This window comes from Carassius carassius, chromosome 2 (genome assembly GCF_963082965.1).
Source record: "Carassius carassius chromosome 2, fCarCar2.1, whole genome shotgun sequence".
Taxonomy (NCBI): Eukaryota; Metazoa; Chordata; class Actinopteri; order Cypriniformes; family Cyprinidae; genus Carassius; species Carassius carassius.
In genome coordinates, this window is record NC_081756.1 from 39,767,600 (window position 1) to 39,791,940 (window position 24,341).

Here is a 24,341-nt window from a genome sequence, read left to right on the forward strand (position 1 = left end):
AACAAAAGACAGGAAACTCAAAACTGGTTTAAATTGAAATTTAAAATAAGCATGTAAGAAAAATCAAAAGGAAAATGTTAATAATATTCTCTAATAACCAATGATAACAGTAGGGTATCATTAATAATTATGAAATTAATCAAAAAGAGTAAAAGTAGACATGCAATTCAAAACAGAATTGAAGAGAGAGCAAAGAAAGCTGAGAGCTGTGAGTCGATTTAACAGGAGACTGCCACTAGATGGCTTACTTCCTTCTAAGTGGGTCAATCAGTGGTTGACCTGAAACATCTAGATTTCCACTATTACACAATTACATTTTAATTCAAATCATGTTTGAACCAAACTCAAAGTAAATGTAAACAGTCTGAAATTGTCTAACCTGGAATAATACTCGCATGAGCAAAGCTGTAAATGCATATAATTATTGAGAATTTAGACATCTAATTCAATAAAACACAAGGGAATAGAGATTTAGCAGTGAACGCATTATCTGAAACGGCCACGAGATGGCGTATTTGCACTCATGCAAGCTGGAATCAGAAGGCAGGGCGTAACTTGAAACTTCTAAACAAAAGACCCCCTCTGGTGTTTAGTAAGTGGAATTACAGCTGACTTCAATGTGATCTAAAAACGCTCATCAGCGCTGATTTGGTGATACTGCACAAGAGCGTTAAGGCAGGATTCTTTTCCTTGCACTAAGCCCAAATGTGCACAACAGGAATTTTCCATCTGTTGACTCCCATAAACATTTATCAAAATACCTATGATTTAAATGTTTTACAATCGGGTAGCTAAGCCAATTTTAGACCAGGAGTTTTTATCGTTTATTTTTGAATATCACTGTGGTTCACCACGAATTCAATAACAATATTTAATAAACAAGGATTTTTAACTGAAACAGAGGAACATCGCTCATGTTCAGATTTACATGTTGCAAATAATAAAAGATTTCTTCATCTTTTAATTATTCAAATTAAAATGTTCTCACTGCAGAGAGATCTTGGTCTTTCTTAACAGTAGACTTTTAACATTATACTGCAGTTTACTTTCATTAAAATAACAATGACTATACTGTTAAGTTTCTATAAATACCTATAGATTAAATTGCGACTTATCTCACAAGTACATAATTTCATAGCGCGCATGCAGAAATGATTAATAACCATATACACAGATTGAACTGGATTGCTCACAAAACGAAGTTTGAAATCGCCGCGTTCCTCCACCAAATAATATGTAGCCGCACTGGGTTGTACGTAATAATTAACTCAAATGATATATAATTATATATATAATTTGAATAATTAATCAGGAATATGATTAATATATATATCTCATATGACAGTTACATTAAAATTATTGAAGATGAAAAATAGCTCAATTGCATATATCAATAACTCATTACAAGGCACTGTAATTTACTCATTAATATGTCAATATTCCATTCTTCATATCAATTATAGTGATATCTCTTACTGTAAATTACCGCAAATCAAACAGTGGTTTGTCCAGCAAACGGCCGTAAGATTAACTTATCAATTTTCAATAAAGTTATCACTTCTTATAATTCAAGGAAAAAAATATTCTCTGGCCATGAAAACATTATCCTATCATTATGAAATTTAGGTTTGTAGCTAAAGATCAGACATTTCATTGACTCGTGAAGTGAGCGTTTCAGTCGGAGGCAATCATGAATATATATTGGTTTTTAATAATTCAACTAATAATACAGCAAACTACAAATCACACAGGGTAAATACGCGTACGACAATATAGACAGTAAACTTTGTACAAGACATAACAGAATCCAAATGAGGGAGAGAGAGAGAGAGAGAGAGAGAGAGAGAATGAGTGAGAGAGGATGAATGAGAGAATAGGCGTGATCACAGAATCACGCGCTCAGTTATGCAAACTCACAGACAGTAACCCTTGAAAGACAACAACGAATCAAATCATAGACAAACTTTAAGCAGCATTTAAATCTCCATAGAGAATGATACTTGCATGGGTCCAGCGTGCATGTGAGAGTGGTCTTTTGAGACTCGACAGACCACCGTGCGTGTGAACAGCGTGATCTGGAGCAGCGTGGTCCTTTGTGGCAAGGCGTGTTCTTTCGTGTCTTCCAGGGGTTGCTGCGGAATCGCGCGATATTTGAAAGGTCCAACAAAGCAATGTTTCAGAATTCGTCTTCCTCGTGTGGAGAGGCGAATAGGTGAATAAACTTAGTACAGAAAAGAAACGAAAACAACGGTGATGAAAGCTCCCGAAGGAGCCATGAGTAAGAGCTGTTCTCTCAGCCGCCGTGTGGAGAGGGACAGCGATAGGAGAGCGGACCAAGGCCACAAAGAAGGACGAGCAGGGTCAGAAGCGGGGAAGCGAAGAGAGAGCTAAGAGCGGGAGGAACTTCCTGGGTCAGCTCCTATGGCTTGAATAGTTCACGCCTCTGTTCGCGTGAACAACCATTGAACGTCCGCGATCTGAAGCGGGAAAAAGTTCCTTTGTCTCTGGGGAAACACCCACTCTAATAAGTTCTGGTTTATAAGATTTCAGCAGTGATATTCCAGCAAGTTCATAATTCCAGATTAATATATTTTACACACCTTTTATACAGGTGGATAGTTGGGTCACAACATGACAATTCTAAAAACACCAAACAGTACATATATAATTGATAGAAACACGACGTTTTATTCATATGCAGAATTACACACATTTAAAGATTAACGCACGATAAAATTGTGGATACTCCATTTTTTATTCTGGAAAACATCTAATGCACCAAAAAGCAATACTTAATACATTTAGAATACATTGAGAAAAGGTAATAGTTTAGGATACATTGAGAGAAGATGCCAGTGAGCTGGCTTTTTCCTGTCCTGTTTCCCAGTGGGATCATAAAGTTTTATGAGCTGCTAAGGGGGTCGGGTTACAACTCCTGGTTCTATTTGAGAACATTAAAATTAGGAGAAACATTTCCAATTTATTAGTTTTTTTAGTTATTTATTAGTTAGCAACTTATACTCCTCACATAACAAAGATTAACCATTTTATGCAATGCACAAACATATTCAAAATACATATTATTGAGGACTTACATAGAGAGCTTAAAGAAGAGTTTGTGTGTGTGTGTTTAGGAATGTGGGTGTTTCGTTTCTCCTTTGAGGCTGCTCACGTGACTCTGGAATTTCTTGTCATAAATAATTTAAATCCAGCCAGGCTGGCGCCAGGCCAGGCATTTAGTTTACAAAGGTTTCATTTTATATGCCTGAATTCAAAATCTACAAGTGTTAGGTTTGCATTGTTTTAGATTCAACGAACCGTGATTCATTAGTTCAGAACCCATGAATCGATGACCTGCATATCCGTTACAAAATAGAAGACTGCCTGCTAAAATATGGGTCCATCCAACGCAACGTAATCATTGACGATCCCAAGTCAGAGTATCACCACAGTGCTATTGTGGAATTCTCACACGAGTCTGCCATGCACAATTTAGAAGCCTCACTGCCACAGAAGCACTATCACTATCAGAAGCACACTAGATGCTAATGTTGTGTTCCAGGTACGCACCCTCAGTAGTGTGTACACTTCTGAAACGGGTGGAAACATCACTGAAGAGTACCTGGAAGAATTGAAGGCCATCGCCAGAGGCAGTGGAAGATCTGTGCAGGAAGTGCTCCAGTGCGAGCTGCAGAAGATATCTGCGTTGATGTTTCCAGAAAGTGAACAGCCTGCAGATGACAGTAGTGTGCGAGTGAGTACCCCCACAAGTTTGAATCCGGAATGTCAACTATCTGTTAATGCGCAACAAGGACAGGCAGAAACAGCTGCAATACCCTCACCAGAGATCTTTCCATTATTGAGTGTTCCAACACAAGAACCTGAAAACCCAGCCAAGGGGAGCACCCTGGCACAGTCCTCTCATAACATACGGAGTTCTGACGCCAGTATTGCAGAGACCATGTCCTTGAACCTACCTGTTAGTGCTTTGAGTCCACCAGGAATCCAACGAGTAGTGATGGAGCATGTGGTAAAGACCAGTGAATCCTTGTCCTCTTCGCATGCTACTTTCTGACTGAAATCCTTTTCAGGAAGAATCCCTCGGCCAAGCCATGAACCAGACTTTCGACACCTGGCGTGCGAGTGTGGATTTCCTACTGAATGACAAGTCTCTCTCTGATGGGGAAGATTCTCGACAGCCTACTGCCTCCAGCCTCGGATGTCGTCAAGCACATCGGTCCATATGCCCTGCCACTAGAGTGTTTGGAACTGTTGGAGTCAGTATATGGCTCAGTGGAAGATGGAGATGAATTGTTTGCGAAGTTTATTGGCACCTTGCAAAATCAAGGGGAAAAATCCTCCACCTACCTTCACCGTCTTCATGTAATGCTGAGTGTTGCAATTAGACGAGGTGGTGTTGCTGAAGCTGAACGGAACCGTTGCCTTCTCAAGCAATTTTGCAGAGGTTGCTGGGACAACAGCCTAATCACTGAGTTGCAGCTGGAAGGAAAGAGAGTCCCATCCCCTTCATTCGCTGAGCTGGTAGTTCTCATTCGTACTGCAGAGGACAAACAGACTTTAAAAGAAGAAAGGATGAGGAAGCATCTCGGAATAACCAGACATTCTACTGTTCCAATTAAATTACGAACAGCGACCCATCAACAGGTTGGGTGCTGCAGTGATGTATCTGAAGATTCCACTGACGAGGTGTCAGGCCAGTCAAGTGAAAAGCCGAAGTCAGCAAAGTCCAAAAGCAAAGCTGAAAAGTCTGAAGTCGAAACCCTGAAGAAGGAGGTTGCAAAACTCCAAGCCCAGATCTCTGCGATGAAACCAGAGCCAGTTCGTAAAGTAAAGATCAGTCCTACTGTTGAGGAATTCTCTGAATTGAGGCAGCAGATAGCTGAACTTCAAGCTCATCTTGTCCCAAGAGTGCAGAGGGACTATCGAGAGTCTCCAGTTTTGAGCACTTTTCCTGAAAAGTACAGACCCAAGCCGATGGAACCTGAGATGGATAGAAATTCAAGACCCACCTGGCAATTGCACAGCAGACCCCGCCCTGGCTATTGCTTTCATTGTGGAGAGGATGGACATCTTGCTGTTAACTGTGAAAATGAACCAAACCCTCGCAAGGTTGAAGAGATGCGCCGTGAGTTAAGAGAGCGGCGGGCCAGATGGGATCTGCAGAACGTCACCAACACTAAGCATTTAAACTGAAATCCGTCTCAGTTGCGGGGCGGACAGAGACGGGAAGAAGAGAACAATGCCCTAAGAAGAATGAACATCTGTTGCACCAGCATGCTCATGAATCTCCACGTTGTGAATTACCTACCGGATTAGTAGGGACCAGGTGCACCACCAGGATTCGAATTGAAGGGAGGGAAGTGAACTGCCTTCTGGATACCGGGTCACAGGTGACAACCATTCCCAAGTCCTACTATGATAAATACCTGTGCAGGCACCCTATGAAATCCTTGGAGCATCTTCTTGAAGTAGAGGGAGCCAACGGACAAGCCGTACCCTATTTGGGTTATGTCAAGCTCAACTTAAAGTTTCCCGAAAGTTTCCTGGGGGTGGAAGCCGAGGTCCCGACACTAGCTCTGATAGTCCCAGACCTGACAAACTTACCACAGATTCTAATTGGTACCAACTCACTTGATGTGTTATATGCCGATTGCACTCAAAGGGGCACGGGTGCTATCAAGTCACTTTGTTATGGCTATCAGGCTGTGATAAGTGTGCTGCAGAAGAGGAAATTGCATGCTTCCTGTGGAACTGTGGGATGTGTGAAGTTGAAAGGGAATCAACAAGAAGTTGTACCGGCAGGGTGCACTGTAGTTCTGGATGGAATAAAAATGTAATAAATAAAAATCTCTTTGAAAAATGGGTGTCAGTGGAGCCACCTACAACATCTTCCTTACCTGGTGGTCTTTTGGTGGCAAGCTGTCTGCACAGTCTACCTTCAAGGCAACGCTTTGCTCAGTTACCAGTAGTAGTGAGGAATGACACTCAAACTGATCTAGTAATTCCCTCAAAGGCTGTGATAGCTGAAATCCATGCAGTCCAGCGAGTGATGGAAAAAGATTCTTCTAAAGTGGATACTGGAAGTGAGAAGACAGAGCCACATCTGTCAAAGATTCCAATTGACTTTGGAGAGTCTCCATTAACGCCAGAGTGGAAAGCGAGAATAACATCACTGTTGAATTCGATGCCTGATGTCTTTGCATTACACGATCTGGACTACGGACACACTGACCAAGTGAAGCATCGGATAAAGCTTAGTGATGAGACACCATTCAAGCACAGAGCCAGACCAATTCACCCCCAAGACGTGGATGCAGTCAGGCGGCATCTCCAAGAGCTTCAGAGTCAGAGTCTCCATTCTCATCTCCTATAGTTGTGGTGCGAAAGAAGAATGATTCTGTGCGATTGTGCATTGATTTCAGGAAATTAAACTCTCAGACAATCAAGGATGCATACGCCCTTCCTAACCTGGAAGAAGCTTTCTCAGTCTTGACCGGATCGAGATGGTTTTCAGTCCTGGACCTAAAGTCGGGCTATTATCAAATTGAAATGGAAGAGACTGATAAACAGAAGACCGATTTTGTATGCCCATTAGGTTTCTGGGAATTTAATAGGATGCCACAAGGAATCACGAACGCACCTAGCATGTTTCAATGGTTAATGGAACTTTGTATAGGAGATCTCAATCAGAAGGAAGTGCTTGTGTTCATTGACGATCTGATAGTCTTCTCAAGAACTCTGGAAGAACATGAAGCTCGTCTGAAGGAAGTGCTCAAGAGGTTGGAAGCCCTCAAAACCTGGCCAAGGCCGAAAACGCTTAAGGAGCTCAGAGCTTTTCTCGGATTCTCTGGTTATTACCGAAGGTTTGTGCAAGATTATTCAAAAATAGTAAAGCCTCTTAATGATCTCACTGCTGGGTATCCTCCATTTCAGAAAGTTCGCAAGAAAAAGACAGACGAAGCAAAACAGTACTGATTGATACATGACAGTACAGACTGATTTCACTGTGATAACTGACAGTAATCCGTTGACCTACATCCTGTCCTCCGCAAAACTAGACGCCACCAGCTATAGGTGGCTATCAAGTTTGTCAACATTCACTTTCAAGATACAATACCGAGCTGGGAGTAGAAATCAAGATGCGGATGGACTATCTAGAAGGCTACAAGAGGAAGTTCCAGATGACCTGGAAACACAAAAAGAGATGGAGAGAATTAGACAGTTCACTCACCATCACCTGACAGAAGACTCTTCAATGGTTGTTTCTGCAGAAGCCGTTGAACCTATCTGTGAATGTCACCATCTTGGTCAGTTATGTGGTAACCCTGGTTCTTCACATCTTCCAGTGACCTTAGTGGAATCCCTTGCTATTGATGTAGAAGCTTTACCACAAGCTTTCCAACAAGAGGATACTTTTCAGTTCACGAAGATTCCCCAGTTGTCTGAGGAGGAGCTGCGGGAAAGTCAGAGAATGGATCCAGAAATTGGATTAGTTATCCGACAGCTGGAGTTAAATGACAAGCCCTGTTTAAAGACTATTCCACCTCAATTAATTCTATGGTTAAAAAGAATGGAATCGGCTGGAGTTGAGGCATGGTTTGTTATTCAGGAGAAGCCAAAAGGAAAGAAACTCGTCATACCAGCTGGAATTACCTGCTTATCTTCATTCTTCGGTCTTAAGGGAGCTCCATGATGAAATGGGTCACATGGGCATCGAACGGACTCTCGACCTTGTTCGATCAAGATTCTTCTGGCCTAAAATGGCCTCAGCAGTGGAAAAGAAGGTCAAAACCTGCGAGCGTTGTGTTCGACGAAAGACCCTACCAGAGAAAGCTGCTCCATTGGTGAACATCAGAACTAGCTGACCGCTAGAGCTAGTTTGTATGTATTTCCTGTCATTAGAGCCTGACCTAAGTAACACCAAGGATATACTTGTAATAACTGACCATTTCACCAAGTATGCTGTTGCTGTACCGACACGGAATCAGAAAGCACAGACAATAGCCAAATGTCTATGGGACAATTTTCTGGTGCACTACGGATTCCCAGAAAAACTCCATAGTGACCAAGGTACTGACTTTGAGTCTCGCACCATTAAAGAACTGTGCAAATGCGCTGGAATATCCAAGACCAGATCCACTCCATACCATCCGAGAGGCAATCCAGTTGTACGCTTCAATCGAACGCTGCTGCAGATGTTGGGAACCCTGAACAACAAAGAAAAATCAAGATGGAAGGATTATGTCAAACCACTGGTGCACGCATACAATTGCACTAAGAGTGATGTGACTGGATTCTCTCCATACGAACTAATGTTTGGGAGACAACCACGACTACCGGTTGACCTGGCATTTGGGTTACCTGTCGATAGTACGTCTGGATCCCATTCCAAGTACGTACAAGATCTCAAGAGGCGACTTGAAGAAAGCTACAAGGTTGCAACGGGAAATGTTTCAAAGGTAGCGGAACGAAACAAGAAGAGGTATGACAAACATGTTGTTGCCTCCACCCTTGAAGTTGGTGATCGTGTATTGGCGAAAAGCGTCCGCCTGAGAGGAAAACACAAGTTAGCAGATAAGTGGGAGCCCGGCGTTTACATTGTAATCAAGAAGGCAGGAGATTTACCTGTTTACACGGTAAAACCAGAAATAAAGAATGGACCTCTGAGAACTCTACATAGGGATCTGCTGCTTCCCTGTGGATTCCTGTGGATACCTGATGAGCCTGTTGAAAGAAAAGTGATTCGTAAAACCAGAACCAGAGCCAGGTGTGCTGAAGAACCGGTGGAGTTTGAGAGTGTGAGCGAGTGTTCAGAGTCAGACTATGATCCAGTTGACCATTATGCTCCTGAATGGTTCTTCGAGATTGAAACCAGAATTCTGTCAAACCCAAAACCTGTTTCTTCCAGTAGAAGGACAGTCCACTTACCTGGTGCTGAACCTGTGATGGAAAAGGATAAAGGATGTCCTAGCCCGAAAGAACCCGCTGAAAATGGAAACTTACCTGATATGGAATTCTCCAACGTGCAGAAGGCTGATCATCCTACTTCGGAAGAATCGGTAGAAGGGAACCCATCAGATCTGCCTGAAGTTGAAGTTCTTGATGAAAGTTTGGTTGATAGATCTGGAAATGAAAATGAACCGATGAGGAATTGTGAGAAATTGGATGCTGAGGGTAAACAATCATCTGGAAATGCGCACAGAGAAGGAAGTATCCTTTCCCCTCAAACAGAAAGTGCCACTCCTTGTGACTCTCAACATAACCAGAGTGAATTAACTGAAACTGGAGGAGGTCTTAGACGTTCAAGGAGACAATGTGAACCCCCCAAAAGACTTCAGTACCCGCAACTGGGTAACCCTCTTAGTTTAGTTATCCAATCCCTGCTGTCAAGTCTGAGTACTGCGATTACTACCAATTTGGAAGGCCTTTAGAAATGATTCCCCTATTGAAACCCTTTAACCTTGAGCATGCAGAGGGACCAGCATACATTCAGGAGGGGAGAGTGTAACCCAGGTCATTAACTCGGGTCACTAGTATTAATAATTATTATTCTTTTATTTATATCACTATAAAATTAATAGTAAGAAAAGAAGGACATGAAGTAAAATTTATTTCATTACAAATAATCCAAAACATAGAAGTTGAACTAAATTCTTATTGGTGAGGTGAAAGGTTAGCTCCGTCCTTGTTGGAAAGTTTCCAAAAAAGATTGCGTACAAGCAGAGGTGAGAGAGAGTGAGAGAGATTGCGAACGACACGAGAGGTACCGAACGACACGACAGTGATAGTAGATTAAATGATTTGAGAATAGCTGTTTAATAATCCAGCTATAGATCATTCATAAGTGAGAAGCAGATTTATGTTTAAGCTTTGAGAAGTTCGTTGTGAACTTGAATGCGACGAGAAGATAACACTAACGTGATAGGATCAATCTTGCGATCTTTTTCCTTGAAACTATTTTTCTTTTTTTTTCTTTTGTTCTCTGATTTAGATTTCTTTTTGGCCGGGTTTTTTGTGTTTCTTGTTTTATTTCTCTCTTTTGTGAGCTTCTGAATTGCTGCTGTAATCTTGAATTCTGTTTTGGCTGTGGATCCTTATCCCTGGTTTGGACTGGCGAGCCATCCCATATTCTCGTACCTGGAAACAGAGCAAAAGAGTTGTGAAAGTTGCAAGAAAGAGTTTTCTGATTGGTAGGACAGACTGCACACATTACGGGTTTTCTTTCTTTTTCCAAGTTTTTCCTGGATTTCCCTGAGGACAAAGTTTCTTTTTTTTTCATGGACTGTACTCATTAATTCATTTTGGATGAACATTCCTATATTTTCTTTGGAATTTGAAATTTAGATATTGAACTTGAAACTGAGACACTGAGGTCAAATTTCAGAAACTGACGTTTGGAATTGTTGACTGTTTCTGTGTTTATCATTTATTTCAAATACTGTGTGTTACTGTTATCCATTTGTTTTTATTTTGTTTTATTTCATTCTGCCAATTTCGAAAAATACAACATATGCAAGACAACAAACAGAGAAAAGAAATACACTTACCTTTTAATTAGCTACATTCCAGTATTCCGAGTGGTTCATTTATTTCATTAATTTTTACTATCTTCTTTGCTAATAATTGCTTCTGTCGATCCGAAAATCTTCTGTTTCTGGTCCATGGTTTTGATTTTGTAGGATCTAGTATCGAGCCGTGTGCTACATAGAGAATGAGTGGAACTGTTCCTCAGGGGGTCTATAGTGCACTGTCTGATGTGATACTGTAGCTGACGGCTGAATAGTTGCAGTTTTATCTCTAATAGTATCGATTTTAGAAGTAAAGTAGTTCATGAAGTCATTACTGCTGTGGTGTTGGGAAATGTCAACACTTGTTGAGGCTTTATTTTTCGTTAATTTAGCCACTGTATTAAATAAATACCTGGGGTTATGTTTGTTTTCGTCTAAAAGAGAAGAAAAGTAATCGGATCTAGCAGTTTTTAATGCTTTTCTGTAGGATAGGTTACTTTCCCAACAAGCAATACGAAATACCTCTAGTTTTGTTTTCTTCCAGCTGCGCTCCATTTTTCGGGCTGCTCTCTTTAGGGTGTGAGTATGCTCATTATACCATGGTGTCAAACTGTTTTCCTTAACCTTCCTTAAACGTAAAGGAGCAACTGTATTTAAAGTGCTAGAAAAGAGAGAGTCCTTAGTTTCTGTTACATCATCAAGTTGTTCTGAGGTTTTGGATATGCTAAGGAATTTGGATACATCAGGAAGATAACTTAAAAAGCAGTCTTTTGTGGTAGAAGTGATGGTTCTTCCATACTTGTAACAAGAAGTAGAATTTACAATTTTGGCTATATGAAGTTTGCACAGAACTAAATAATGATCTGAGATATCATCACTTGGCTGAATAATTTCAACACTATCAATATCAATTCCATGTGACAGTATTAAATCTAGAGTATGATTTCGACAATGAGTAGGTCCTGAAATGTCCAGCCCTAATTGTGCTTGGCTATTTCCAAAGTATTTACTTTTTAGTAAAACATTACAAAGACTATCAAGAATTACTGCAGTTTACGATTCATGTTAGTAACGTTAGTTAGATGTGCGATTATATTTTCCCTTAATGGTTTAAAAACTTTAACAGTTAATAACTTTGTAATTACTGCGCGTAAATCCATGCAGGGAAAAAAACTGTTAGAAAGCATTTATATAAATATACTGGAGAATATACTGGACTAACCTATTTTTTGCTATCACCGATCTCAGTCCACTGATAATATTGTTAACGCTCGTCACTCACATGATGCACGTTCAGTCAATCAAAGCAATGCGGCCATCTGATTGGTGAGTTGAGGAAACAGCCTGCTCAACAGAGCTCAGTGATTGGTAGATTGAGCTGCTCAACCTGCTCAACGGCGCTCAATGATTGGTCAATAATTAGTCAGTATAGGGACTTAGACGAGAGCGCGCTTGGGAATACCAGGTGCTGTAAGCTTTTGCTTTTCCTTCAGCTAACACGCTTGTCCAAGGCTCAGCTTTCATTCTAGTTCCTTTACACTTTTAAACGGATTTGCTGCTGCTTCTTTTTTCTGTGTTTTCGCTTTCTCTGTGCCCTCTTTCTGCTTGCGGTGTGACAAAGGACAGCTCAGCCTCGTCATTCTTCATTTCTCCTGCAGGAGGCGATAGACAGGCCTTTTCTCTGTCTCTACTACAAACTCTTGAGCGCCGCGTGCTCTTTTGGAAATGACACTCCTCTCTTCAGCTTGAGACGGAGCTTCCCAAATTTGATTGTCATCCGAGCCCCTTAGTGGTAAACTACACAGGAGATGTGCCCTCTTAGATTTAAAGTTAATTTTTCAATAACTTAACAAAAAACACATTCTCATGTTCATTTTTCACTGATGTTGGTGTGTGATCAAATGATTTGCAAGTAAACAAATGAGACATTTCAGCTATTTTGGTACTTTTTCAGTACTTGGAACAGGACAAGAGTTTTTTATCATCTCAAAAAAAAAAAAATCATTAAACTCATCAGCAAATATTGTTTCATTGTAGGAAAATATAGGCATGCCCTTTCTGTTTTAAAATCACTACATTCACCCCAAATTACCTGCACTCAAAGTGCATCACCACAGTGTTTTATTTTATTTTATTTTATTTTAATTGGTTTGGTTTTATTTTAACCTTATGACATTTCTGATTTTACATTTCGAAAATAGGCCCCCATTGACTTCCACTCAAAGTGACTCAACGCAATATTGATTGTATTTATTGATATTAATTTTATTAATTCATTTAAACATTTTGTTTTAATTTAATTTAAGTTAACCAGGTTTGAAATTTCTGTTTTTAAATCACCAAATTCACCCCAAATTACATTCAATTTGAAGTGCCTAACCGCAGTATTTGTTTACTTTTATTTTTTATTTGGTTCGGTTTGGTTTTATTTGAACCAGATGACATTTCTGATGATAAAGTTAAAATAAAAAAATAAAAAAATTCATTAAACTCGTCAGCAAATATTGTTTCATTGTAGGAAAATATAGGCATGCCCTTTCTGTTTTAAAATCACTAAATTCAACCCAAATTACCTGCACTCAAAGTGCATCACCACAATATTTTATTTTATTTTATTTTATTTTAATTGGTTTGGTTTTACTTTAACCAGATGACATTTCTGATTTTAAATTTCAAAAATAGGCCCCCATTGACTTCCAAGTGACTCAACGCAATATTGATTGTATTTATTGATATTCATTTTATTAATTCATTTCAACATTTTTTTTAATTTTATTTAAGTTAACCAGGTTTGAAATATCTGTTTTAAAATCACCAAATTCACCCCAAATTACATTCATTTTAAAGTGCCTAACCGCAATATTTGTTTACTTTTATTTTTTAGTTTTTATTTGGTTCGGTTTGTTTTTATTTGAACCAGATGACATTTCTGATGATAAAGTTAAAATTAAAAAATAAAAATAAAAATCATTAAACTCGTCAGCAAATATTGTTTCATTGTAGGAAAATATAGGCATGCCCTTTCTGTTTTAAAATCACTACATTCACCCCAAATTACCTGCACTCAAAGTGCATCACCCCAATGTTTTATTTTATTTTATTTCATTTTAATTGGTTTGGTTTTATTTTAACCTTATGACATTTCTGATTTTAAATTTAAAAAATAGGCCCCCATTTACTTCCACTCAAAGTGCCTCAACGCAATATTGATTGTATTTATTGATATGAATTTTATTAATTCATTTAAACATTTTGTTTTAATTGAATTTAACCAGGTTAGAAATTTCCCGTTTTTTAATCAACAAAATCACCCCAAATTACATTCAGTTTAAAGTAAGCCAATATTTGTTTACTTTTATTTAATTCAATTTTAACCAGAAGACATTTGTGATTTTAAAGTTGAGAAACAGGCCCCGATTACTTCCACACAAAGTGCGTCACCGCGACATTGATTTTTGTGAATGTATTTATGTATTAAAATGCATATTTTTTATTGTTACTTATTTCTTTCCCTTAATTTAATTCATATCTAAAAAAGAGAGAAGACTTTTCCACTTTTTTGAGTGGAAAAGGGTCTGTTTCTCTTTCGCCAGCCTGTGTGTCTTCTTTAAATAGCTCGCTCTTGACTGTTGTACTCGCTTACGGCCATACCACCCTGAGCACGCCCGATCTCGTCCGATCTCGGAAGCTAAGCAGGGTCGGGCCTGGTTAGTACTTGGATGGGAGACCGCCTGGGAATACCAGGTGCTGTAAGCTTTTGCTTTTCCTTCAGCTAACACGCTTGTCCAAGGCTCAGCTTTCATTCTAGTTCCTTTACACTTTTAAACGGATTTGCTGCTGCTTCTTTTTTCTGTGTTTTCGCTTTCTCTGTGCCCTCTTTCTGCTTGCGGTGTGACAAAGGACAGCTCAGCCTCGTCATTCTTCATTTCTCCTGCAGGAGGCGATAGACAGGCCTTTTCTCTGTCTCTACTACAAACTCTTGAGCGCCGCGTGCTCTTTTGGAAATGACACTCCTCTCTTCAGCTTGAGACGGAGCTTCCCAAATTTGATTGTCATCCGAGCCCCTTAGTGGTAAACTACACAGGAGATGTACCCTCTTAGATTTAAAGTTAATTTTTCAATAACTTAACAAAAAACACATTCTCATGTTCATTTTTCACTGATGTTGGTGTGTGATCAAATGATTTGCAAGTAAACAAATGAGACATTTCAGCTATTTTGGTACTTTTTCAGTACTTGGAACAGGACAAGAGTTTTTTATCATCTCAAAAAAAAAAAAATCATTAAACTCATCAGCAAATATTGTTTCATTGTAGGAAAATATAGGCATGCCCTTTCTGTTTTAAAATCACTACATTCACCCCAAATTACCTGCACTCAAAGTGCATCACCACAGTGTTTTATTTTATTTTATTTTATTTTAATTGGTTTGGTTTTATTTTAACCTTATGACATTTCTGATTTTACATTTCGAAAATAGGCCCCCATTGACTTCCACTCAAAGTGACTCAACGCAATATTGATTGTATTTATTGATATTAATTTTATTAATTCATTTAAACATTTTGTTTTAATTTAATTTAAGTTAACCAGGTTTGAAATTTCTGTTTTTAAATCACCAAATTCACCCCAAATTACATTCAATTTGAAGTGCCTAACCGCAGTATTTGTTTACTTTTATTTTTTATTTGGTTCGGTTTGGTTTTATTTGAACCAGATGACATTTCTGATGATAAAGTTAAAATAAAAAAATAAAAAAAATTCATTAAACTCGTCAGCAAATATTGTTTCATTGTAGGAAAATATAGGCATGCCCTTTCTGTTTTAAAATCACTAAATTCAACCCAAATTACCTGCACTCAAAGTGCATCACCACAATATTTTATTTTATTTTATTTTATTTTAATTGGTTTGGTTTTACTTTAACCAGATGACATTTCTGATTTTAAATTTCAAAAATAGGCCCCCATTGACTTCCAAGTGACTCAACGCAATATTGATTGTATTTATTGATATTCATTTTATTAATTCATTTCAACATTTTTTTTTTATTTTATTTAAGTTAACCAGGTTTGAAATATCTGTTTTAAAATCACCAAATTCACCCCAAATTACATTCATTTTAAAGTGCCTAACCGCAATATTTGTTTACTTTTATTTTTTAGTTTTTATTTGGTTCGGTTTGTTTTTATTTGAACCAGATGACATTTCTGATGATAAAGTTAAAATTAAAAAAAAAAAATAAAAATCATTAAACTCGTCAGCAAATATTGTTTCATTGTAGGAAAATATAGGCATGCCCTTTCTGTTTTAAAATCACTACATTCACCCCAAATTACCTGCACTCAAAGTGCATCACCCCAATGTTTTATTTTATTTTATTTCATTTTAATTGGTTTGGTTTCATTTTAACCTTATGACATTTCTGATTTTAAATTTAAAAAATAGGCCCCCATTTACTTCCACTCAAAGTGCCTCAACGCAATATTGATTGTATTTATTTATATGAATTTTATTAATTCATTTAAACATTTTGTTTTAATTGAATGTAACCAGGTTAGAAATTTCCCGTTTTTAAATCAACAAAATCACCCCAAATTACATTCAGTTTAAAGTAAGCCAATATTTGTTTACTTTTATTTAATTCAATTTTAACCAGAAGACATTTGTGATTTTAAAGTTGAGAAACAGGCCCCCATTACTTCCACACAAAGTGCGTCACCGCGACATTGATTTTTGTGAATGTATTTATGTATTAAAATGCATATTTTTTATTGTTACTTATTTCTTTCCCTTAATTTAATTCATATCTAAAAAAGAGAGAAGACTTTTCCACTTTTTTAAATGGAAAAGGGTCTGTTTCTCTTTCGCCAGCCTGTGTGTCTTCTTTAAATAGCTCGCTCTTGACTGTTGTACTCGCTTACGGCCATACCACCCTGAGCACGCCCGATCTCGTCCGATCTCGGAAGCTAAGCAGGGTCGGGCCTGGTTAGTACTTGGATGGGAGACCGCCTGGGAATACCAGGTGCTGTAAGCTTTTGCTTTTCCTTCAGCTAACACGCTTGTCCAAGGCTCAGCTTTCATTCTAGTTCCTTTACACTTTTAAACGGATTTGCTGCTGCTTCTTTTTTCTGTGTTTTCGCTTTCTCTGTGCCCTCTTTCTGCTTGCGGTGTGACAAAGGACAGCTCAGCCTCGTCATTCTTCATTTCTCCTGCAGGAGGCGATAGACAGGCCTTTTCTCTGTCTCTACTACAAACTCTTGAGCGCCGCGTGCTCTTTTGGAAATGACACTCCTCTCTTCAGCTTGAGACGGAGCTTCCCAAATTTGATTGTCATCCGAGCCCCTTAGTGGTAAACTACACAGGAGATGTACCCTCTTAGATTTAAAGTTAATTTTTCAATAACTTAACAAAAAACACATTCTCATGTTCATTTTTCACTGATGTTGGTGTGTGATCAAATGATTTGCAAGTAAACAAATGAGACATTTCAGCTATTTTGGTACTTTTTCAGTACTTGGAACAGGACAAGAGTTTTTTATCATCTCAAAAAAAAAAAAAATCATTAAACTCATCAGCAAATATTGTTTCATTGTAGGAAAATATAGGCATGCCCTTTCTGTTTTAAAATCACTACATTCACCCCAAATTACCTGCACTCAAAGTGCATCACCACAGTGTTTTATTTTATTTTAATTGGTTTGGTTTTATTTTAACCTTATGACATTTCTGATTTTACATTTCGAAAATAGGCCCCCATTGACTTCCACTCAAAGTGACTCAACGCAATATTGATTGTATTTATTGATATTAATTTTATTAATTCATTTAAACATTTTGTTTTAATTTAATTTAAGTTAACCAGGTTTGAAATTTCTGTTTTTAAATCACCAAATTCACCCCAAATTACATTCAATTTGAAGTGCCTAACCGCAGTATTTGTTTACTTTTATTTTTTATTTGGTTCGGTTTGGTTTTATTTGAACCAGATGACATTTCTGATGATAAAGTTAAAATAAAAAAATAAAAAAATTCATTAAACTCGTCAGCAAATATTGTTTCATTGTAGGAAAATATAGGCATGCCCTTTCTGTTTTAAAATCACTAAATTCAACCCAAATTACCTGCACTCAAAGTGCATCACCACAATATTTTATTTTATTTTATTTTATTTTAATTGGTTTGGTTTTACTTTAACCAGATGACATTTCTGATTTTAAATTTCAAAAATAGGCCCCCATTGACTTCCAAGTGACTCAACGCAATATTGATTGTATTTATTGATATTCATTTTATTAATTCATTTCAACATTTTTTTTTTATTTTATTTAAGTTAACCAGGTTTGAAATATCTGTTTTAAAATCACCAAATTCACCCCAAATTACATTCATTTTAAAGTGCCTAACCGCAATATTTGTTTACTTTTATTTTTTAGTTTTTATTTGGTTCGGTTTGTTTTTATTTGAACCAGATGACATTTCTGATGATAAAGTTAAAATTAAAAAATAAAAATAAAAATCATTAAACTCGTCAGCAAATATTGTTTCATTGTAGGAAAATATAGGCATGCCCTTTCTGTTTTAAAGTCACTACATTCACCCCAAATTACCTGCACTCAAAGTGCATCACCCCAATGTTTTATTTTATTTTATTTCATTTTAATTGGTTTGGTTTTATTTTAACCTTATGACATTTCTGATTTTAAATTTAAAAAATAGGCCCCCATTTACTTCCACTCAAAGTGCCTCAACGCAATATTGATTGTATTTATTGATATTCATTTTATTAATTCATTTAAACATTTTGTTTTAATTGAATTTAACCAGGTTAGAAATTTCCCGTTTTTAAATCAACAAAATCACCCCAAATTACATTCAGTTTAAAGTAAGCCAATATTTGTTTACTTTTATTTAATTCAATTTTAACCAGAAGACATTTGTGATTTTAAAGTTGAGAAACAGGCCCCCATTACTTCCACACAAAGTGCGTCACCGCGACATTGATTTTTGTGAATGTATTTATGTATTAAAATGCATATTTTTTACTGTTACTTATTTCTTTCCCTTAATTTAATTCATATCTAAAAAAGAGAGAAGACTTTTCCACTTTTTTGAGTGGAAAAGGGTCTGTTTCTCTTTCGCCAGCCTGTGTGTCCTCTTTAAATAGCTCGCTCTTGACTGTTGTACTCGCTTACGGCCATACCACCCTGAGCACGCCCGATCTCGTCCGATCTCGGAAGCTAAGCAGGGTCGGGCCTGGTTAGTACTTGGATGGGAGACCGCCTGGGAATACCAGGTGCTGTAAGCTTTTGCTTTTCCTTCAGCTAACACGCTTGTCCAAGGCTCAGCTTTCATTCTAGTTCCTTTACACTTTTAAACGGATTTGCTGCTGCTTCTTTTTTCTGTGTTTTCGCTTTCTCTGTGCCCTCTTTCTGCTTGCGGTGTGACAAAGGACAGCTCAGCCTCGTCATTCTTCATTTCTCCTGCAGGAGGCGATAGACAGGCCTTTTCTCTGTCTCTACTACAAACTCTTGAGCGCCGCGTGCTCTTTTGGAAATGACACTCCTCTCTTCAGCTTGAGACGGAGCTTCCCAAATTTGATTGTCATCCGAGCCCCTTAGTGGTAAACTACACAGGAGATGTACCCTCTTAGATTTAAAGTTAATTTTTCAATAACTTAACAAAAAACACATTCTCATGTTCATTTTTCACTGATGTTGGTGTGTGATCAAATGATTTGCAAGTAAACAAATGAGACATTTCAGCTATTTTGGTACTTTTTCAGTACTTGGAACAGGACAAGAGTTTTTTATCATCTCAAAAAAAAAAAAAATCATTAAACTCATCAGCAAATATTGTTTCATTGTAGGAAAATATAGGCATGCCCTTTCTGTTTTAAAATCACTACATTCACCCCAAATTACCTGCACTCAAAGTGCATCACCACAGTGTTTTATTTTATTTTATTTTATTTTAATTGGTTTGGTTTTATTTTAACCTTATGACATTTCTGATTTTACATTTCGAAAATAGGCCCCCATTGACTTCCACTCAAAGTGACTCAACGCAATATTGATTGTATTTATTGATATTAATTTTATTAATTCATTTAAACATTTTGTTTTAATTTAATTTAAGTTAACCAGGTTTGAAATTTCTGTTTTTAAATCACCAAATTCACCCCAAATTACATTCAATTTGAAGTGCCTAACCGCAGTATTTGTTTACTTTTATTTTTTATTTGGTTCGGTTTGGTTTTATTTGAACCAGATGACATTTCTGATGATAAAGTTAAAATAAAAAAATAAAAAAATTCATTAAACTCGTCAGCAAATATTGTTTCATTGTAGGAAAATATAGGCATGCCCTTTCTGTTTTAAAATCACTAAATTCAACCCAAATTACCTGCACTCAAAGTGCATCACCACAATATTTTATTTTATTTTATTTTATTTTATTTTAATTGGTTTGGTTTTACTTTAACCAGATGACATTTCTGATTTTAAATTTCAAAAATAGGCCCCCATTGACTTCCAAGTGACTCAACGCAATATTGATTGTATTTATTGATATTCATTTTATTAATTCATTTCAACATTTTTTTTTAATTTTATTTAAGTTAACCAGGTTTGAAATATCTGTTTTAAAATCACCAAATTCACCCCAAATTACATTCATTTTAAAGTGCCTAACCGCAATATTTGTTTACTTTTATTTTTTAGTTTTTATTTGGTTCGGTTTGTTTTTATTTGAACCAGATGACATTTCTGATGATAAAGTTAAAATTAAAAAATAAAAATCATTAAACTCGTCAGCAAATATTGTTTCATTGTAGGAAAATATAGGCATGCCCTTTCTGTTTTAAAATCACTACATTCACCCCAAATTACCTGCACTCAAAGTGCATCACCCCAATGTTTTATTTTATTTTATTTCATTTTAATTGGTTTGGTTTTATTTTAACCTTATGACATTTCTGATTTTAAATTTAAAAAATAGGCCCCCATTTACTTCCACTCAAAGTGCCTCAACGCAATATTGATTGTATTTATTGATATGAATTTTATTAATTCATTTAAACATTTTGTTTTAATTGAATTTAACCAGGTTAGAAATTTCCCGTTTTTTAATCAACAAAATCACCCCAAATTACATTCAGTTTAAAGTAAGCCAATATTTGTTTACTTTTATTTAATTCAATTTTAACCAGAAGACATTTGTGATTTTAAAGTTGAGAAACAGGCCCCGATTACTTCCACACAAAGTGCGTCACCGCGACATTGATTTTTGTGAATGTATTTATTTATTAAAATGCATATTTTTTATTGTTACTTATTTCTTTCCCTTAATTTAATTCATATCTAAAAAAGAGAGAAGACTTTTCCACTTTTTTGAGTGGAAAAGGGTCTGTTTCTCTTTCGCCAGCCTGTGTGTCTTCTTTAAATAGCTCGCTCTTGACTGTTGTACTCGCTTACGGCCATACCACCCTGAGCACGCCCGATCTCGTCCGATCTCGGAAGCTAAGCAGGGTCGGGCCTGGTTAGTACTTGGATGGGAGACCGCCTGGGAATACCAGGTGCTGTAAGCTTTTGCTTTTCCTTCAGCTAACACGCCTGTCCAAGGCTCAGCTTTCATTCTAGTTCCTTTACACTTTTAAACGGATTTGCTGCTGCTTCTTTTTTCTGTGTTTTCGCTTTCTCTGTGCCCTCTTTCTGCTTGCGGTGTGACAAAGGACAGCTCAGCCTCGTCATTCTTCATTTCTCCTGCAGGAGGCGATAGACAGGCCTTTTCTCTGTCTCTACTACAAACTCTTGAGCGCCGCGTGCTCTTTTGGAAATGACACTCCTCTCTTCAGCTTGAGACGGAGCTTCCCAAATTTGATTGTCATCCGAGCCCCTTAGTGGTAAACTACACAGGAGATGTACCCTCTTAGATTTAAAGTTAATTTTTCAATAACTTAACAAAAAACACATTCTCATGTTCATTTTTCACTGATGTTGGTGTGTGATCAAATGATTTGCAAGTAAACAAATGAGACATTTCAGCTATTTTGGTACTTTTTCAGTACTTGGAACAGGACAAGAGTTTTTTATCATCTCAAAAAAAAAAAAATCATTAAACTCATCAGCAAATATTGTTTCATTGTAGGAAAATATAGGCATGCCCTTTCTGTTTTAAAATCACTACATTCACCCCAAATTACCTGCACTCAAAGTGCATCACCACAGTGTTTTATTTTATTTTATTTTATTTTAATTGGTTTGGTTTTATTTTAACCTTATGACATTTCTGATTTTACATTTCGAAAATAGGCCCCCATTGACTTCCACTCAAAGTGACTCAACGCAATATTGATTGTATTTATTGATATTAATTTTATTAATTCATTTAAACATTTTGTTTTAATTTAATTTAAGTTAACCAGGTTTGAAATTTCTGTTTTTAAATCACCAAATTCACCCCAAATTACATTCAATTTGAAGTGCCTAACCGCAGTATTTGTTTACTTTTATTTTTTATTTGGTTCGGTTTGGTTTTATTTGAACCAGATGACATTTCTGATGATAAAGTTAAAATAAAAAAATAAAAAAAATTCATTAAACTCGTCAGCAAATATTGTTTCATTGTAGGAAAATATAGGCATGCCCTTTCTGTTTTAAAATCACTAAATTCAACCCAAATTACCTGCACTCAAAGTGCATCACCACAATATTTTATTTTATTTTATTTTATTTTAATTGGTTTGGTTTTACTTTAACCAGATGACATTTCTGATTTTAAATTTCAAAAATAGGCCCCCATTGACTTCCAAGTGACTCAACGCAATATTGATTGTATTTATTGATATTCATTTTATTAATTCATTTCAACATTTTTTTTTTATTTTATTTAAGTTAACCAGGTTTGAAATATCTGTTTTAAAATCACCAAATTCACCCCAAATTACATTCATTTTAAAGTGCCTAACCGCAATATTTGTTTACTTTTATTTTTTAGTTTTTATTTGGTTCGGTTTGTTTTTATTTGAACCAGATGACATTTCTGATGATAAAGTTAAAATTAAAAAATAAAAATCATTAAACTCGTCAGCAAATATTGTTTCATTGTAGGAAAATATAGGCATGCCCTTTCTGTTTTAAAATCACTACATTCACCCCAAATTACCTGCACTCAAAGTGCATCACCCCAATGTTTTATTTTATTTTATTTCATTTTAATTGGTTTGGTTTTATTTTAACCTTATGACATTTCTGATTTTAAATTTAAAAAATAGGCCCCCATTTACTTCCACTCAAAGTGCCTCAACGCAATATTGATTGTATTTATTGATATGAATTTTATTAATTCATTTAAACATTTTGTTTTAATTGAATTTAACCAGGTTAGAAATTTCCCGTTTTTTAATCAACAAAATCACCCCAAATTACATTCAGTTTAAAGTAAGCCAATATTTGTTTACTTTTATTTAATTCAATTTTAACCAGAAGACATTTGTGATTTTAAAGTTGAGAAACAGGCCCCGATTACTTCCACACAAAGTGCGTCACCGCGACATTGATTTTTGTGAATGTATTTATTTATTAAAATGCATATTTTTTATTGTTACTTATTTCTTTCCCTTAATTTAATTCATATCTAAAAAAGAGAGAAGACTTTTCCACTTTTTTGAGTGGAAAAGGGTCTGTTTCTCTTTCGCCAGCCTGTGTGTCTTCTTTAAATAGCTCGCTCTTGACTGTTGTACTCGCTTACGGCCATACCACCCTGAGCACGCCCGATCTCGTCCGATCTCGGAAGCTAAGCAGGGTCGGGCCTGGTTAGTACTTGGATGGGAGACCGCCTGGGAATACCAGGTGCTGTAAGCTTTTGCTTTTCCTTCAGCTAACACGCCTGTCCAAGGCTCAGCTTTCATTCTAGTTCCTTTACACTTTTAAACGGATTTGCTGCTGCTTCTTTTTTCTGTGTTTTCGCTTTCTCTGTGCCATCTTTCTGCTTGCGGTGTGACAAAGGACAGCTCAGCCTCGTCATTCTTCATTTCTCCTGCAGGAGGCGATAGACAGGCCTTTTCTCTGTCTCTACTACAAACTCTTGAGCGCCGCGTGCTCTTTTGGAAATGACACTCCTCTCTTCAGCTTGAGACGGAGCTTCCCAAATTTGATTGTCATCCGAGCCCCTTAGTGGTAAACTACACAGGAGATGTACCCTCTTAGATTTAAAGTTAATTTTTCAATAACTTAACAAAAAACACATTCTCATGTTCATTTTTCACTGATGTTGGTGTGTGATCAAATGATTTGCAAGTAAACAAATGAGACATTTCAGCTATTTTGGTACTTTTTCAGTACTTGGAACAGGACAAGAGTTTTTTATCATCTCAAAAAAAAAAAAATCATTAAACTCATCAGCAAATATTGTTTCATTGTAGGAAAATATAGGCATGCCCTTTCTGTTTTAAAATCACTACATTCACCCCAAATTACCTGCACTCAAAGTGCATCACCACAGTGTTTTATTTTATTTTATTTTATTTTAATTGGTTTGGTTTTATTTTAACCTTATGACATTTCTGATTTTACATTTCGAAAATAGGCCCCCATTGACTTCCACTCAAAGTGACTCAACGCAATATTGATTGTATTTATTGATATTAATTTTATTAATTCATTTAAACATTTTGTTTTAATTTAATTTAAGTTAACCAGGTTTGAAATTTCTGTTTTTAAATCACCAAATTCACCCCAAATTACATTCAATTTGAAGTGCCTAACCGCAGTATTTGTTTACTTTTATTTTTTATTTGGTTCGGTTTGGTTT

The 24,341-nt window shown here is 36.6% G+C and overlaps 5 non-coding genes across 5 annotated transcripts; all 5 read left to right on the forward strand.

The window, feature by feature from the left end:
• Window positions 1-14,166: 14,166 nt before the first annotated feature.
• Window positions 14,167-14,285, forward strand: LOC132112332 (5S ribosomal RNA). The gene has a single exon (XR_009424925.1). It is a non-coding gene; the product is annotated as a 5S ribosomal RNA (ribosomal RNA).
• A 2,162-nt stretch (window positions 14,286-16,447) lies between these two features.
• Window positions 16,448-16,566, forward strand: LOC132112591 (5S ribosomal RNA). The gene has a single exon (XR_009424994.1). It is a non-coding gene; the product is annotated as a 5S ribosomal RNA (ribosomal RNA).
• A 2,152-nt stretch (window positions 16,567-18,718) lies between these two features.
• Window positions 18,719-18,837, forward strand: LOC132112646 (5S ribosomal RNA). Its single transcript, XR_009425007.1, has one exon. It is a non-coding gene; the product is annotated as a 5S ribosomal RNA (ribosomal RNA).
• Window positions 18,838-20,998: 2,161 nt separating this feature from the next.
• On the forward strand, window positions 20,999-21,117 carry LOC132112702 (5S ribosomal RNA). The gene has a single exon (XR_009425021.1). It is a non-coding gene; the product is annotated as a 5S ribosomal RNA (ribosomal RNA).
• A 2,156-nt stretch (window positions 21,118-23,273) lies between these two features.
• On the forward strand, window positions 23,274-23,392 carry LOC132112752 (5S ribosomal RNA). Its single transcript, XR_009425034.1, has one exon. It is a non-coding gene; the product is annotated as a 5S ribosomal RNA (ribosomal RNA).
• The last annotated feature ends 949 nt before the right edge of the window (window positions 23,393-24,341 follow it).